General features: G+C 41.3%; 1 long non-coding RNA gene and 1 pseudogene across 1 annotated transcript in view; both read right to left on the reverse strand.

Moving 5' to 3' along the window:
* Positions 1 to 2,710: 2,710 nt before the first annotated feature.
* LOC146021411 (uncharacterized) overlaps positions 2,711 to 18,820 on the reverse strand; it is a 457,123-nt gene continuing 441,013 nt past the window's right edge. Inside the window, exon 3 of the long non-coding RNA XR_014450898.1 lies at positions 2,711 to 2,998. This is a non-coding gene — a long non-coding RNA (uncharacterized LOC146021411). The remainder of the gene's footprint in view (positions 2,999 to 18,820) is intronic.
* Positions 3,480 to 3,599, reverse strand: LOC146025148 (5S ribosomal RNA; annotated as a pseudogene).

An 18,820-nucleotide genomic window follows, 5' to 3' on the forward strand; every position in this document is an offset into this window, starting at 1 on the left:
GGATATGCATCTATTCATATGCTAATGTGGTTTTACAGCCTTTCAAAGTGTCTGTGAATAGGAGAGCCAAATGCTTACATTACCATGGTAACCTTGTTGCTAAGGGTAACAGTATATGTATTATAAGGTAACGAATATAAAACCAAGAGAATATAGTGTAACAATAACTTTAGTCACCGGTTTGTTATCATAACGGTTTTTACAATAGCTACATTCATCTCATTTCTCCTATAACAAAATGTGGGTATTTAGGGGCCCAAAAACAAAACATGAGAGCTGAGAATGTATAACAGAGTGGTGAGTATTCCTAATAAGGGAATGGCGTGGGTGGTAGATTTGCTATCGTTTAGGTGGTAGGGGTTTCATTCATGCTAAACTGGAGTGGAATATGAAGGATTTGGGAAATATTGGGCACCATCGCCCTCTGTCACATACTGTATGTGTGCCATGGAAGCCAACGCACAGAGGGGGAGTTTAATGTATAAGAATATGTAGTGAATTCGGTTTCCATGAGAAAGTGATAATTCGTTTTAAGGATAACTTTCAATAACGTTGGAGGGGTAGGTTGCTTCCACAGTTGGGCCAGGTTGGCACGGGCAGCAATGAGAATATGGCCCAATACATATCTGCTTTCAATGGGGATGGTAGGGGGGATTACATGGAGCAATGCTAAGGCTGGGTCAGGGCAGCCTTTGTTTTGAGCACTGTGTCAATCAAGGTGAAGACCTCTCTCCAGTACTGCAGAATCATGGGGCAGGACCAGAATATGTGGTAGATTTGTCCCACATTACCACAAAGCCTCCAGCACAGGTTAGAACATGAGAGCCAAAATGTATGGAGACGGTCTGGAGTGAGATACAATCTGTTTATCAATTTAATATTGTTAAGTTTTAGGAATCATATATCTCTCTTATCCCAATAATAGTTATTGAGATTGAAATATTATATACAATATATTTATTATATCTGGTATTGATATAACAACATATATATTTGATATTTGCAATTATATTCTAATAGACTTTACAATACAATAAGCAGAGTACTGGACGTAACCTGATTCCCAAAATATGAGAGTTCAAGACTTGTAATTTTATCTCCAATTGGAGGATTTTAATTATAGGCAAAACAAACCATACAGAATAAATTAACATAGTAATTGATGTATATGCTATTATATGTATATTTATATGTATATATGCCTCCTTGCTTATGTTACCTAAAATTACAGTAAACAATTGACAGAACTAGATTGCTACAAACTAACATAAATTGTAGACTAAAGTATTCCATAACTATACCAATAATTGAGCGTTCATATCTACCATATTTACAGTCTGCCTCTCACTCCAGCCCATTGCTTGTTACTGTGGTTCCGTTCTCTCTCTTGCTCCTGTCTCACATCTTTCCTCCTGACTCTCTGAATGGGTTCCTGGATGACTGTCCCTGTGTGTCTGTGAGAGTGTGTGTGCTCTATCTGTCTCTTTCCTTATATCACAAAATCACTGATTGAAGTTGCCTGTTCCCATGAGATAGTGTTTCCAAGATGACAGGGGGTCCGAGTCAGCTGCCCTTAGATGGTGAACATGTTGGGATTTTGTATTTATGGGATTTCCCTATGTTTGGATGTGCATCCAATCTATTTTGCCTACAGGGTAAACAACAGTTGTGTCCTGTCCTGCAATGTAACTTGGATGATAGACCAGCTGTCCTACATCCTTAAGGCTGGAAAAGGTGCAGGAGAGTTCAGTTGTGCTCATCAAATTCTGGTACACTCCTCCCCCTTTTTTCCATCGCCCTACTTTGCCAAAAGGGCCCTTATTGAAGGCCAGTCTACATTGGAATTTTTTACAAAGTCCTTTCCAAACTCCGTTTGAATTTTAAAAGATTGTTTTTACAACATACCGCATTCCACCGTGTACCCCTGAGGAAGTCTCTTCGGAGACGAAACGCGTTGGGTCGTTTCCTTGCGGTTCACAAGAATATGAATTTGTAAAATGTCATACATTTGTATTTTTAATAAATGTGATTGAATTATTACTCTACCTATTTGCTTGAAGCCTGAGCACACAATAAGGTGGTGGGAATTCCTACAGCGCCCTCTACATCTTTTTCTCGTGTCTTGTCCCTCATCTCCCACTAACAGGGGGGATTTTGTAGAGGTTGGCCGCTATCTAGTATTGGAAGTGCATTCAGGGTCAAACCCCCACGTATATATATATATATATATATATATATATATATATATATATATATATATGTAGGTGTATAAAGATAGGCTGGTAAAGTTGATTAATAAATAAAAATATATTTATTTAGATGGACAATTTTAAAAATACAAAGATAAAAAATTGGTAACAGACGCAAATGGATATACACAAAAAGAAGGGGGGAGTATAAAAATATATGATAGTGGAAATCTTCCTTAAATCAATAAATAAGCATATAAATAGAAAGGAGATTAGCTTAACTTAGAATGGATGGAGATGAGTGGTTTCCCAACATGTTTCGTCGGTGTAACTTCATCAAGGGGTAAAGAGCAACTGAGGCCAGACCGGTATTTATACCTGTATGTCTGTCTCAGAGCTCCATGACATCACTTCCTGTGGCTAATTGGCACTAGAGAGCTAAATGACTCCCATGCAGTTAAGTTATATTCTAATGCACTGCTAAAGTTGGTAGCCATATATAAAAAGACAATCGCTATGTTTATACATTCACAAGTGGTTATATCGAGTCCAGAATGTGTCTAATTGATGGTTCGCGGCACTTCCGCCATGTTTCTGGCATCCGTGCGGCTGTACTGTGCATGTCCGATTGGATGTAGTACTGACTGTGACCTTCTCCTGTACTGCGCATGCGCCGGGCGTTGATCGTCTCGGCGGGGCTTCAGGCAGAACCTTGTTGAATAGTGTCTGCATCTCTGAGTGCCGGCGGCCATTTTTCAAAGGTTTCTGTGACCATGTTTTAGATACGGCGGCCATCTTATTGGAGACATCTTGCCATATTTCATAGTATATGAAAGAAAAAGACACAGTAAATAGATAATTCGATGTTGCGGTTTTGTGCACATTAAGACTTGTAAATACAATGGGGGATAATTAGAGGTTTACACATTATATATAAATAGCATCAAATAGTTGTAGCAGGTATATAGGATAAAGTGCTAAGTGCTTGCACTATGAAAAGACGGAGGAAGTTATCCGTGTTCAACCTAAGGTGCTGTATGTGCTCAGGGTGTTAGAAGAGAATAGTATTAATTCAGAGAGTGTGAGGGTTATATAAAGTATCTATGAGAATAATTATGAGTACATATACAATACATAATAATTGGGAATAATTATAAATACATATACAATACATATATCAAGTGCATATATAAAAGGCTGAATGTTAATCATTACTAAAGGTGCTATAAATATTGTGGTAAAGTTTTTTATTAAGTGAGTTTTATCATAAAATGTCATTTGTCATTTTTGTTACTACAGCACCGGGTTTTCCCAAGGGGTCTCCCTTCTTGGTACTAGCCCGGCCCAACACTGCTTAGCTTCCAAGATCGGACGAGATTGGGCGTCACAAAGTGTGGTTTGACTGTAGATAAATACGATGACACTTTCAAGATGTTTTAATACCTTTATTATTTCATTTATTTTTCACCCGGAACTATAGAAAGGTTTGTGATAACAGGTGCCCATAGAAAAATAGTAGTGATATGTTTTGACCTTATAAGAATGATGCTATTTCATAGCTGTCATTGAAACCCAGGGGATGCATAGTGTTCAACTCAAAGATCAAGTACATTTCTCTTTGAGATAATTTGGTCGCCAGGTCACCACCTCTAGGTCCCAATTTGACCCATTCAATGGCCTTGAAAGTCAGTTCATCTGGGTTGGCATTATGGTGACTCTCAAAGTGCTTATAGATGGCGTGGCTGTCTATCTTGTTCTTGATGTTCCGGCTGTGTTCTTGGATCCTCAGTTTTAAGGGTCTTGACACCCTCTATATAATAAGGGATGATTGCTGTGGCCACCCAAATCTTACACTAGCACAGGTGGCGCCACTCATTCAAAGTATATATATATATATATATATATATATATATATATATATAAGGTTTTGCTTAGTTAATAAAACATAGATATATCTGGGGAGGGTAACAACACTCTATCTGCTTAACTGTAAATCCACGACCTATTGTTACATGTTGGATGTCATACCACCTAGAGATTAAGAATTTGGATTACCCAGTATGCCCTGTTCTGTATCCAATGATCCATATTCTTGCAGCAAGGTACGATTAATAATAATTGACAACACATATCCTAGATTATAATTCAATTCAAAATATTTGTGCTGTTCCTGGCACCTACTGAATTATACCTGTTTATACAAATATATATATGGCAACAATATGCATTTCAGTGTGGTTGAGGCACCTAGACATGGTGTAAGAGCATAAGAAAATCTTTCCCCACTGCGCAGGGGAGAGAGTTATACCCGAATCTAGCTGCCATTTTTTGGGGCATTTGACTTAGGCTGGTCATCGGGAGTTATCAGAATTTTGTACCAAAAAGATATGTCACCTTTGGATTTAGATAGGAAGGGCCGAGTAAGGAGTATCTGTGAGCGAGTGTTCGGAGAGATGTGGGCAGGGGGAAGCGACTTCCACCAATGTGCAACTTGGAGATAGTGTAGGTGTTCTGAGAAAGGGATGGAGTATTTTTGTTGGAAAGCAGGAAAAGGTAGAAGGAAATTTCCATCCAGGATGTCGCAAAGTAGAGAGATACCTTGAGTTTTCCATCTACACAGGTTTAGATTAGAGATCAGACTCTCCACTGTCGTGCTGGGTATATTGGATATGGTGCATGCTGGTGAGGGCTTGTTGGCAGGTAATTTGTCCCATACTTTCAGGGACGCCTGTGTAGATGGGAGCAGGGCTATATAGCTTGGTCTGAATGGTTTAGGGATCTGTAGCAAGTCTTTAAGAGGGAAAGAAGGAACAGAGGCTTGTTCAATGTCTACCCACCCCATCTGTATCTCAGATCCAGCATAGTATTTAAGGGAGGCTAAAAGACAGGCCTCCTGATATCGATATAGGTTGGGTAGATTCAACCCACCTAGGGCTTTTGGGAGTCCCATTCTGGACTGAGCTAGAGTGGTGGGTTTAGAAGACCAGATGAATTTAGTTAAAATGGAAGTGCACAGTTGTAGATATTTTTTGGGAAAGTTGTATGGGATTGTGCAGAACAAGTACATAAGTTTAGGGAGAAGGGACATCTTAAATGCAGCCATACGGCCCAGCCAAGAGACATCGTATGCTAGCCAAGATTTGGAGATGGTGGTTAAAGTTGCGAGAAGGGGGGTGAGGTTCGCAGAGAAGACATCCTAAGAGTGAGCAGGGATGTATAAAGTATTTTATTGACCCTTTTTGCCAGTTATATTGGTATGTTGTGCGTAGGTAACCTAGGGAAGGTGAGAGATTAATAGGGAGGGCATCTGTTTTGGTAGTATTGAGTTTGTAGTAGGATGCTGCACTGTATGCATCTAAGGTGGAGAGGAGGACAGGGAGCGTAGCAATTTGGTTGGTCACAAAAAGAAGGACATCATCCGCAAAAAGGCTTAGTTCATGGGAAGAGTGGCCAATTTTCAAACCGGGGAAATTTATGTTGTTACGGATAGTGGCTGCAAGGGGTTCATTTGAGAGGACAAAGATCAGAGGTGATAGGGGGCATCCCTGCCTTGCGCCGTTTGTGATGACGAAGTTATTAGATAGGAATCCATTGCTGAACACCCGGGCCGTAGGGGAGCTATATAATGCGAAGATGGAGGACATGATGCGGTCTTTAAAGCCAAAGCGAGTGAGTACTTTGCGCATGTAGTTCCAGTTCAACCTGTCGAAGGCCTTCTCGGCATCTAGAGACAAGAGCAATCAGTCACGGTCTCCTAAAAGGGAGTCGATCAGATTGAAAACACTTCGCGTATTATCTGAGGTCTGTCTCCCCGGTACAAATCCTGTCTGGTCCAGGTGGATCAACAATGGAAGGAATTGGTTAATGCGGACCGCGATCAATTTGGCAAACAGTTTAATGTCACTGTTTAATAGAGCTATAGGGCGGTAATTATGACAGTATGAAGGGTCTTTTCCGGGCTTAGGGATAGTCACGGTGTGGGCTTCTAGTAGTTCAGCGGGAAGGGCACCAAGTGAGGAGAACTCATTAAAGAGGTCAGTTAAATATGGGGCAATGAGCTCCCGAAATGTGATATAGAAATCTGTGATGAACCTGTCAGGGCCAGGAGCTTTGTTATGTGGCAGGGATTTAATAGCAGCCTGAACCTCCAACAGGGTCCAGGGGGCATTAAGGGATGCTAATTGTTCGGGGGTAAGAGTGGGGAGCTGGATAGAGTCTAGGAAGGAAGAGATAGTTAAACTGGTTGGCTGGGGTGTCATAGGGTCTACGGACAGGTTATATAGTTGGGAATAGTAGTGTGCAAATTGGTTAGTGATATCCTTGGGGTTTAGAATTTTTTCATTATTAGGAGAGAACAAATGTTTAATCCAATGTCTAGCCTGTTGGGCACGAAGTCTACGAGCTAGCATCCTACCCGATCTGTTGCCCAGGCGTTGCCCAGAATTTTTGTTGCATACTATTTAGGGCGGACTGTGTGCGAGCCAGGAGCAGTTTTTGTAGTTGGCTACGTACGCTTGGGATTTCTTTTTTAAGGGCTCTAGAGGGGGTAGTTTTATTTCTAAATTCTAGTTCAATTAGGCTGGATTCTAGGTCGGACTGTAGCTTAAGGGATTGTCATTTAAGGGTGGCTCCCGCCTGAATAACGGTGCCCCTTGTCACTGCCTTAAAAGCACACCAATGGTTGACTATAGATGTATCATGAGGGGCGTTGTTGGACATGTATGATTCAATGGAGTCCAGGATCGTTTTTTTAGACACAGGGTCCTTTAGGAGGTGGGAAAAAAGGCACCAGGGACGGCGAGGGGTTTGGGCGGGGTTCAAATTCCATTTCCATAAAACAAGGTCATACCAAGTAATGGGTAATATGTCTATGTCTTTAGTATTTTGCAGAGTCTACTTATCACAGATAATTAAATCAATCCTAGAATAGGAATTGTGGACAGGGGAGTAGAAGGTGAATTCACGACCGGAGGGGTTACGGGACCTCCAAATGTCGTACAAATCAAATTCAAGCAGTAAGTTATGGAAGGCTAAGGAGGGGCCAGACGTAGAAGGCGGCCGGTGGGAGGGTTGCCAGGTTTTTTCTAGTTTGGGGTCTAAAACTAAGTTAAAATCTCAGAGTAAAACCAGAGATCCCTTTGATATCTTGCAAATTAGAAGGCATAGTTTACGGAGGAAGGGTACTTGGTTGGAATTGGGGGAGTATAAGTATACTATGGTAGTCAATATATCTTCCAAGAGACCTCTTAAAATCAGATATCTACCACTTTTGTCAGCCGTTTGGGAGTGTAGAACAAAGGAGGTGTGTTTGTTGAGCAGTATTGCTACTCTGTTGCGTTTAAATGGGCCATTTGCATATAACCCTAAGGGAAAGTTGCTATCTTTAAATAATGGGGGATTAATGGAGGAGAAGTGGGTCTCCTGTAATGAGACAATATCTGCCTTCTGCCTGTGAAAGAAGGAGAGAGCTAATCTACGTTTATTAAGGGAGTTTAACCCCTTAATGTTCAATGAGAGGAGATTAGGCAATCCGGTTCAGGATACATGCTCTGCAAGGATTTAGCTGAATATATAACAAATAGGGGATCCAGTGAAAGGGGCTAATGTGTTGCTCCTGGAAATAAAGGAGTTCTGGATAGGGAGCGAGAGGGGAGGGCAAAAAATACAGGGAAGGGAACAAAAAGAAAAATTGAAAGGAAGGTAGAACAAACAAAAAGGTCCTGTGTATCGGACCTGCATGACTACTGCAGGGGAAAGAAAAAACATGCAGTAGTATAACATAGAGTGGGGGCAGCTTGGCGTACAGAAAGCTGCCACTCAAACATTGTAGTGCTAAATATTGAACATATAACAAAATACATAACCTTGTTGTATATATAACCTCACTGCGAAACATATTGAAAGCAATAATAACCTGGCATGTAGTAGGTAAGGATCTAGTAAACAGGTGTAGGAGGCCTTTGGGTGGTTATCAAACAAACATAAAGTATACTTATCAGGGGTTTCCTGTCCCAGTAAACGGAAGATAAGGCTGAGGACACATCATAAGTGGTTATATTGGAGACCCTCAAGCAGCGGACCAGTCCTGACGAAGGGTCTGGGGGCGTTTTGGCTCCAGGGGTCGTACAACAGATATATCCCAGTCCATCAGGAGCTTAACTCCTGCGTCGAGAGAGGAGATGGTATATGTAGATTCTTCATAAAAGATTATCAATTTGACCGCAAATCCCCATCGGTACCGGATGTCGTGAGATCTTAGTGCGGAAGTGATCGGGGCAAAGGCACGTCTTTTGGCTATGGTCGCCGGAGAGAAGTCCTGGAATATCTGAAGGCCTCCAAGAACATCTGTATTCTTTGACTCCCTCGTCGCTCTGAGGATTCGCTCCTTGACCGTGAAGAAGTGGACTCGCAAGACGGTGTCTTTTGGTAGTTCGGAAGAAACTGTCCGCGGCCTGGGGAGGCGGTGAATACGATCAATCTGAAGCTCTTTGGCGTCGGCAGTTGGAAGTTTACGGAACAAGGTGCTCGCATAGTCTTCTAATTCAGAGTTAGAGACCGAATCAGGGATGCCTCTGATCTTGAGGTTATTGCGACTGGATCTGTCCTTGAGATCCGCGAGTTTATATTTGAATTGTTCCATGTCTTGCTGTTGGCGATCATAAGAAGAAATTAGATCGTTATAGGAAGTAACGAGTTCCTCCATGTAGCGTTCAAGTTGGTCAGTGCGGTCATCAATAGCGACCAATTCGGTCTTAACTTCGTGGATAGCAGATTTCAGGTCCTTAGACAGTCCTTAGGCAGATTTCAGGTCCTTAGACAGAACTGTCTTGAAAACAGAAAACACTTGACATAGAGACTTCACCGTCACAGGAGCATCAGAGTCACAGTCAACCCCTGTCACAGCAAAGGGATTAGCATTGGGGTCCATTGAAATGATTGCTGATGTTGGCGGACTGTGACGCGGAGGGGGTGTCTGTGGGGGTCTCCTAGGAGGAAGGGAGACCCTCGATGGCTGTGGGTCTTTAATCTTCTTGGGAGGCATAGCAGGGCAGCAAAGGATGCTTGTTATGAGGATAGTCTCCAGAGGTTGGGGTTGCCAGGAGGTAGTTTAGGTGAGAACTCTGTAATGATTGTTACATGTAGTTTAAAGGAGATGAGTGGCAGCTAGGGAGTTGAGGTGATCACATATGGGAACTGTGAGTACAGTAGCGTAAGTTACATAGGTAGTCCAGTGGGGGATAGCCCTTTGTCACCAGTTGGGCCCACCCGGGTAAAATTGTATGTTATATGGTGGATGGGTGTGCACAGATCAGCGGTGCACAAGGAGATAGCTGTAGGTCCCCTCCACGGCCTCCAGCACCAAAGGGTCCGTAGCTAAGTTGGTGCTCTAGGGGTCTGCCCCCTCCTACCGTGGCCAGCAGAGGAAGGAGTTATATCAGGAAAAGTCAGGTAGCTTGCAGTATTATATGGGTGCAGCTGTGACCAGCGGTCACTAGATGGAGCCAGATCCTTACAACTGGATTGCTACCATATACAGTTTAATTATAAGTAGCACTATGGAAGCTGGGAGCTTGGTTGTCAGAGAGCTGGAGAATGAAGTATAGAGTGAAGGTAGATATTTGCTTCAGCAGAAGCCAATGGGTCAGGGCGATGGTAGGGGAATCAAATGCAGCCCAGGGCAGAGCAGGGGCTGCAAAGCTGCAGGGGAACATGGTAATATGGCTGCCAGGTGGGAGCAGGTCCAGGGGGGTATCCTTGAAGTAGATAAGGTCAGTGTCTCCCAACTCACCCACAGAGGTCTGGCATTGTGTTACCAGCGTCCTCAGCAGGGTGATATTCTCCCCGCTGTACTGGAAGGTGGATTTGGAGCTCCTCTGGGATCCAAGATGGCCGTTGGCTGCTTATACAGATAGCCGCTCCCCTAGCCGCGTACCGCACACCCAGCGGTCAAACTCCAGCAGCAGCGGCAGGAGAAGTCAGGATGGCGGCAGGAGGGACTCCCAAAGCCTCCGGGAGCGGTGTCTTGGGAGCCCGTCCGCGGCGATCGGCCGCGTTAATCCAGGGCCCGGCTCCGGCAGGCAAGGTAGGCCGCAACCCGCGGGGAGAAGTGACAGTCTCCCCCGGCTCCGCAGCACGTACCCTGCACCACAGGGGGACCCGGGCTAGAAGGCAGTAAGTGACTGGCGCCGGATGGGTGGTAAGGGGCTCACAATAGTGAGGTTTAGGCAGGAGCTCTGTGCAGGTACGTCCACCTCGGTTGCTAGTTAGGCCACGCCCCCAGAATCGACTTCTTATTTATTTATCACCTTATAGAATATAATAAATAGAATCTGATATCATGATAGCAACATCCCATCTTAGCAAATAAACCTCTAGGACTACATGGGGTAAATTTATTAAGATGGGACTTCTATCTCACATGGAATGTTGCTACGGGCAACCAATCAGATACTATCTATCATCTTCCAGAAGTTGTTAAATAAATAAGAAGTAGATTATGATTGGTTGCCTATAGCAACATACTGCCTGGAATAGAACTCCCATCTTAGTCAATTTTGACCACTTAATTCCACCAAAATGGACTGAATATGTCAGATCCATTCTATCCTTGTTCATTGCCGATGTACAGAAATATTACACAGAAAATTACTTATCCATATGTGAATAAAATTCTCTGTTGTTTGCGACTTCAAAACATTCAAATTAGCACTCAAGGGTAAAATAAGGGTGTTGAAATTCCATAATTATATTCTTATCCCCAAAGAAATATCTTCATTATTGGCCCATTGTCTGGGGATCCGTACAGTATAAGTTACGGCCCTTTTTCTTCTGTGCTCTATTCTATGCTGATGGAATGGTGAGTCCTGGTCCTTTGTTTATCTAACAATGACCTGCACTGTGCAATGCTGCTATCGGTCCTATGGCTGTGATGGTGTGGTATATTTGAGTTATATTTTTCTCCTACATTTTGGTTCTTATTGTGGTTCACTCGCAAAGGCAAAAAACCATGTGCACTGCAGGGGGGCAGATGTTACTTGTGCAGAGAGAATTAGATTTGGGTGGGGTTTTACTTCAAAGTGAGAACTATTTTGCAGTGTAAAAATAAAGCAGCCAGTATTTTCCCTGCACAGAAACAAAATAACTCACCCAAATCTAACTCTCTCTCCACATTTTACATCAGCCCCCTCCTGCAGTGCACATGGTTTTGTCTATTTGAGAAGGAATTTGCATTTGCGAGTGAACTAGAATAAGGTCCATTTTGTATTATTTTATGTTGCAGTGCACCAACAGGACATGGTGTTGTTGTGTCATATATTTTTTTGTGAAAATCAAGTGATTGGAAATATTTCAGGAGTCTACACAATTGTAATATGTAACACGACATAAAAACATTTTTTGAACCAAAATGTCATAAATTTTTATTTAGGGGTCACTTGAAGTCTAAAAATGCAGATTAAGCAGGAAATGAATTTGCAGTAAAGCGTTCAAACTAAATGCTAAACTGTATATTGTAGAAGGATCATGCAATATGTTTGGGAATGTCTGTGAGTTTACCTTAAAGCAGCAATTATTCACAGGGAAAAATAGGCCGGTATTCCCTTTGCATATGATTGCCTGCTTTTAAAATACAACTATCTGTAGGCAGGACTCTACCCCTTCTTTCTGAAAAATGACCGATGACATTTAATTACATACATGTTACAGTACAGTAAGTATGGATTAAGGAATTAAAATAACCTCTACATAATATAAATTAAAAATACAAATACAAAACAGGTTGAGTATCCCTTATCTAGATATCCATTATCCAAATTATTTAAAAAAAACATAATTTCCAGAATGTACTTATTTATTTTTTGGGGGATAAAAGCACTACTGGGGACATCTGTAGCTGGCACTACTGGGCACTACTGAGGACATCTGTAGCTGGCACTACTGGGGACATCTGTAACTGCCACTACAGGAGACATGGATACATTTGTAACTGGCACTACTGGGGACATGATATGTAACTGACACTACTGGGGACATTTGTAACTGGCACTACTGGGGACATGATATGTAACTGCCACTAAATATGTGCAAGAGAATGATCGCTTAGCATTCCAATTCAGTGCCTGATATAGTACACAAATTTGTTTCATGAACAAATAAAATATATATGGTGTGTATTTCATGTTTCATGTGTTTGTACAGGTACAACATAATTGCAAGATGCCTCAGATAAATCATTGAAATATCCAAATATTCCAAAGTACTGAACAATCTGTTATCAGAAATGCTTTTGGTCCTGAGCATTTTGTATAAGTGATACTCAACCTGTACACTGATAATTGTTAGATACAAAAGTCAGATATTTTCTGTATATCATTTATTTTATTATCAAATTATACAGATTACAAAAGACAAATATTTTCTGTAAAGCAATGCGGAATATGTGTTCTTTGAAAAAGCCCTTTTGGAGGGCGAAACTAGTTAGAAGCATTTCCCAGCGACTGGATATTCCATACCTGCAACAGACCGGGACATCTGATATATTGCCCTACTTGCAGAAATCCTGTGGATACAATCTCATCAGCTCCACTCACTTCTGTGTTGAGCTGCCAAGCCAGAGTCATCTGACGGAGAACGCCAGCAGTAGAGAGCAGACAAGCGTGGGTGAGAGACATGCTGATACCAGGGGGTAAGCAGACCTAATGCCAAAGTGCAAAACACTCGACTGCCATTCCCCCCGGCTAAAAATTTCTTGTCATCACTGCATACGGCAGGACACTCCGTCCTAACACCAAGGGAGAAAGGACATCTCTATCTGGATTTATAGGTGAGATACGCATAACACGCTACACTCACCTCCAGCATATAAAGAAATGCCTTTGTCCCAAAAATCCCTCAATCTTGAGAGACTCCCCACTGTGAAGTGCCGTGGCCCGGCATCACAGTAGGTACAAGCTTGGTCTTTCCCCCAACGGGGTCATTATTCCCCACCCGGCACTTTGTAATTTGACTATCACTATATACACAATTGTGGAAACATCGATGTAGCAAATTGCAGATTTCTAGTAATACTCCAAAGGAAAAAAGCCCAGTAATAATATATTTTAAGGCTTATCAAATGTGCATGGTTTCATAAATTATATGCGTTTTATCATCATGTTTGTTTTTAAAAAAAAAATCATTATATATAAAATATTGTGTTTTATAGGCGGCCGCCTACCACTCAAGATATATATATCACTTGACCCTTGATGAAGTCCCAAACAAAATAAAGGGGATGAAACGCGTTGGTCACTCTGGACACTAACCTCCACCCTCCATTGTGCTTGAGGCACACTCCAGATAAGCTGTTTTTTATTGTATAATTGTACGAGTCCATTACCTATGTTTTTATCTGTCTATTAAATCCTTATTTTTAAACTATATTACACTATCGATTTTCCTTACCCCCCCTTGGTGGGAGGTTCTCTTTATTTAAGGTACCCTAAGCATTGAAAGATTGCAGGGGTCCTTGGTGATACTGGACCCCTGTCAAATGTGAGTTATTTTCTCATCTTTACACTTTACACTGGGTGTAATACAGGGTTTCACCACACGGTGGAAGCAAACCACCACTAATCACCAGTCACTTTAAAGCAAAATAATTTTTCTTTTTGCACCTAATTGAAAATTATCCCCTCCTCTCTGGGTCCTTACATCTTATCCGAGATTCGTATCGGTGGACAAGGAGGACCATTCAGGAGACGGACACAAGAAAGATAACACTACATGTGATCTTTTCTCGTTTCTCTGGTACGCATATCACTTTATAGTTTAAGGATATTTATTTCCCCACTGTACACTGAAGGCGCAGTTGTCTACTATTGACTATATATATATATATATATATATATATATATATATATATATATATATATATATATATATATAAAAAGGTGGGAATGAGACAGGCGCCTCCTAGTGTAGTATTTTCAATGATTTCAAGGGTGGACCCTCCACCACACAAAAGACACAAAACGGCACCCCACACACAGAGAAGTACCGTTTTTAGTGGTCTATCCACCACTATTATATGAGCATAAATTCAATAGGACTTCTCTCCTGGACTTTTCAAAAGAGATCCCAGCGATCTGTTTCTCTCCTCGCACAGAGATTACCAGGTAAAGAATAAGGTGGGAAAAACAGAAAGGTAGACTAGTGTAATATTGTTAATACACTTTAATGTCTCCACACTATGACAAAAAAATGCGTACAATGTATAAAAAGATTTGGCGCTTATCTGATACAGTTTCCCATAAGCTTGGTCAATCAGTCTGGCGTCCCATCTGGGTAAAAGGCATCTAACTCAACGCGTTTCGTCCTTGCAGCAAACCGCTCTGGACTTCCTCAGGAATTTTAAGTTCTGGGTCTCCCTATGCCCTATTTATAGCAATGGTGATTAGACAAGTGATCAGCGGGTTTTCCCGCTCTTTTCCGTCCCTCCTTCCTACTTCCGGAATTTGGAACGCAAAAACGTCACCGGAAGTCAGTGTTACCACTGAACTTCCGGTTTCTGTGGAACGCAAGAACGCAAAACACCTTCTCAGGTGTAAATATTCTTGCGTCTCCTTTAAGTTGCACACTATTGTTAAGATTGTGCTACATATGACTGGTTCGAGTCGTGACTAAAGTCGGGTATCGTCTTACATGTCAAATATGCTAATTACCCGCACTTCTGGTATGCGTAGGACACTTCCGGTCCAGCCGCATACTGTGTGACATCTTCCTCCTTTCCTAGGAGGCTGCCACTCTCCCGGAACGCAGGTTAGTTCCTGCTTCCGGTTCTATATGGAACGCAAGAGCGAGATCCTGTTTTCACTGCCTCCATGGAAATCTCTCTCACCGATCTCCATGGTGACCGAGTCAAACAGGTTCTGTTTCTGCAGAGGGGCTGGCTTCCACAGATCAATCGGTCACAGTGCCAATCCGTGTCCGCACTCCCCTGCATTTTAACCTTTTGTTTTTCCAAAGAAAAAGATGATAAAGTGTATGATGATGTAAACATTTTTCGGATACACTCCCTTCTTCACAACACGCGATTTTTTTCAATTTCCATGATGTGTTACATTATTCATAAAGTGCAAGAAGTACAAGCAGATTCAACAAGATTATAAAAAACAGTCATAAAATCGAAGAGAACATCCCAAAGATCTTTAGAGTACATTAAAATATATAAAATTCTGTATATATTTAAAAGTGTATTAGGGAAGGTTTTTTCATAGAAAAGGGGCCAACTCATAACTATCATTTAACCCGTTGGGTACTAGGGTTCCCAATTCATGGATCCAGTACATCTCCCTTCTTGAGAGGAGGTTTTCTCTGTCCCCCCCTCTTGGTCCCAGGGTGACGTGCTCTAGAACCCTGAATTTAAACCTTCTACATTTCCTCCATGATGTTGTTTGAAGTGTCTGGGAATCGTATGACTCTCTACTTTGTTTTTGATTCCTCTAATGTGCTCCTGGATCCTCAATTTTAAAAACCTTTTCATCTTTCCTACATACTTTAAGCCGCATGGGCATTCTAGCATGTATATAACCCAGTTTGTGTTGCAATTGACCAGACTTTTTAATTTAAAAATTTTTGTACCATTAAAATTACTCAAATCTCTGAACTCCGGGTGTGAAAACTTGCATATATTACGTTTGTTGCATTTAAAAAAGCCTGTTATTTGGTCCCAAGGTGTGGACTTCTTCACCTGTTTCTTTTGTGGGAGCATGCTCGGTGCTAACGAGTCCTTAAGATTTCTTGCTTTCTTAAAAATTAAGTCTGGTTTCTGGAAAGTGGAAAGTGAACACCCCTTTGTCACAATTCCTGAGAATCAAAAAGAATTGTACTGATCCTACTGACTGTGATATTCAAGTTGAAATCTACAAAAATAGATTCCTGGAAAGAGAATATCCGGTAGAAGTCCTGAATGAAGCGACTGAGAGAGGGGATCGTATCAACTTTATAACAACCTATAACCCACAAGAGATAAAAATAAGGCAGATTTTGAATAAACACTGGGGGATTCTGAAGATGGATCCGGTTTTGAACAAAATACTACCACAGAAACCAGACTTAATTTTTAAGAAAGCAAGAAATCTTAAGGACTCGTTAGCACCGAGCATGCTCCCACAAAAGAAACAGGTGAAGAAGTCCACACCTTGGGACCAAATAACAGGCTTTTTTAAATGCAACAAATGTAATACTGTATATGCAAGTTTTCACACCCGGAGCTCAGAGAGTAATTTTAATGGTACAAAAAATTTTAAATTAAAAAGTCTGGTAAATTGCAACACAAACTGGGTTATATACATGCTAGAATGCCCATGCGGCTTAAAGTATGTAGGAAAGACGAAAAGGTTTTTAAAATTGAGGATCCAGGAGCACATTAGAGGAATCAAAAACACAGTAGAGAGTCATACAATTCCCAGACACTTCAAACAACATCATGGAGGAAATGTAGAAGGTTTTAAATTCAGGGTTCTAGAGCACGTCACCCTGGGACCAAGAGGGGGGGACAGAGAAAACCTCCTCTCAAGAAGGGAGATGTACTGGATCCATGAATTGGGAACCCTAGTACCCAACGGGTTAAATGATAGTTATGAGTTGGCCCCTTTTCTATGAAAAAACCTTCCCTAATACACTTTTAAATATATACAGAATTTTATATATTTTAATGTACTCTAAAGATCTTTGGGATGTTCTCTTCGATTTTATGACTGTTTTTTATAATCTTGTTGAATCTGCTTGTACTTCTTGCACTTTATGAATAATGTTACACATCACGGAAATTGAAAAAAATCGCGTGTTGTGAAGAAGGGAGTGTATCCGAAAAATGTTTACATCATCATACACTTTATCATCTTTTTCTTTGGAAAAACAAAAGGTTAAAATGCAGGGGAGCGCGGACACGGATTGGCACTGTGACCGATTGATCTGTGGAAGCCAGCCCCTCTGCAGAAACAGAACCTGTTTGACTCGGTCACCATGGAGATCGGTGAGAGAGATTTCCATGGAGGCAGTGAAAACAGGATCTCGCTCTTGCATTCCATATAGAACCGGAAGCAGGAACTAACCTGCGTTCCGGGAGAGTGGCAGCCTCCTAGGAAAGGAGGAAGACGTCACACAGTATGCGGCTGGACCGGAAGTGTCCTACGCATACCGGAAGTGCGGGTAATTAGCGTATTTGACATGTAAGACGATACCCGACTTTAGTCACGACTCGAACCAGTCATATGTAGCACAATCTAAACAATAGTGTGCACCTTAAAGGAGACGCAAGAATATTTACACCTGAGAAGGTGTTTTGCATTCTTGCGTTCCACAGAAACCGGAAGTTCAGTGGTAACACTGACTTCCGGTGACGTTTTTGCATTCCATATTCCGGAAGTAGGAAGGAGGGACGGAAAAGAGCGGGAAAACCCGCTGATCACTTTTCTAATCACCATTGCTATAAATAGGGCATAGGTAGACCCAGAACTTAAAACTCCTGAGGAAGTCCAGAGCGGTTTGCTGCAAGGACGAAACGCGTTGAGTTAGATGCCTTTTACCCAGATGGGACGCCAGACTGATTGACCAAGCTTATGGGAAACTGTATCAGATAAGCGCCAAATCTTTTTATACATTGTACGCATTTTTTTGTCATAGTGTGGAGACATTAAAGTGTTTTAACAATATTACACTAGTCTACCTTTCTGTTTTTCCCACCTTATTCTTTACCTGGGGATCTCTGTGCAAGGAGAGAAACAGATCGCTGGGATCTCTTTTGAAAAGTCCAGGAGAGAAGTCCTATTGAATTTATGCTCATATAATAGTGGTGGATAGACCACTAAAAACGGTACATCTCTGTGTGTGGGGTGCCGTTTTGTGTCTTTTGTGTGGTGGAGGGTCCACCCTTGAAATCATTGAAAATACTACACTAGGAGGCGCCTGTCTCATTCCCCCCTTTTTAGATTTTACGAAGGTTTTCCTGAACAGAAACCAACAGGAGAAGGACCTGCCGCCCTGCAAAAAGGGATAGTGTACTTACGAGAATCGGGGGATCTGATTCTGGGAGGAACAGAGACTTTTTTGCACAAGGACTACCAGCGCTAGTACCACCAATACCAATATATATATATATATATATATATATATATATATATATATATTTATGTAAATTAATGTTCTTTTTTTATATTTTTCTAAAACAGTCTCCAGCTTGTCATTGCACGTTAATTCAACTCATGGTGTGTGTCTTAAAGAGACAGTAACGAATTAGCACAGCTTTCCTAACCTTAGGGCTAATTGGATCTCTCAACGCGGAATATGTGTGCTCTATAACTGGTACTAAATAAATGAAATAATAATAAACACTTCTCTTGATTAGTATAACTACACCTTAATAAAAACACATGATTATGTTACACATTTATGTATACAGTGTATGTATTTTTTTCAACATATTTTTCAATACTTTTTACTATTTATTATTATTTGCCTATTAGTTTACACCTTTGCAATATTAGGTACACTCTCTGAATCGAGTTACTAATCTATGAAGTTATCACTGTATGTGCTGATTAGTATTAATATGTTTTGATATGTAATCTTTCTAGTGTACCTTTGTGATG

This window comes from Crinia signifera, chromosome 7 (assembly GCF_055691185.1).
Source record: "Crinia signifera chromosome 7, ASM5569118v1, whole genome shotgun sequence".
Classification (NCBI taxonomy): domain Eukaryota; kingdom Metazoa; phylum Chordata; class Amphibia; order Anura; family Myobatrachidae; genus Crinia; species Crinia signifera.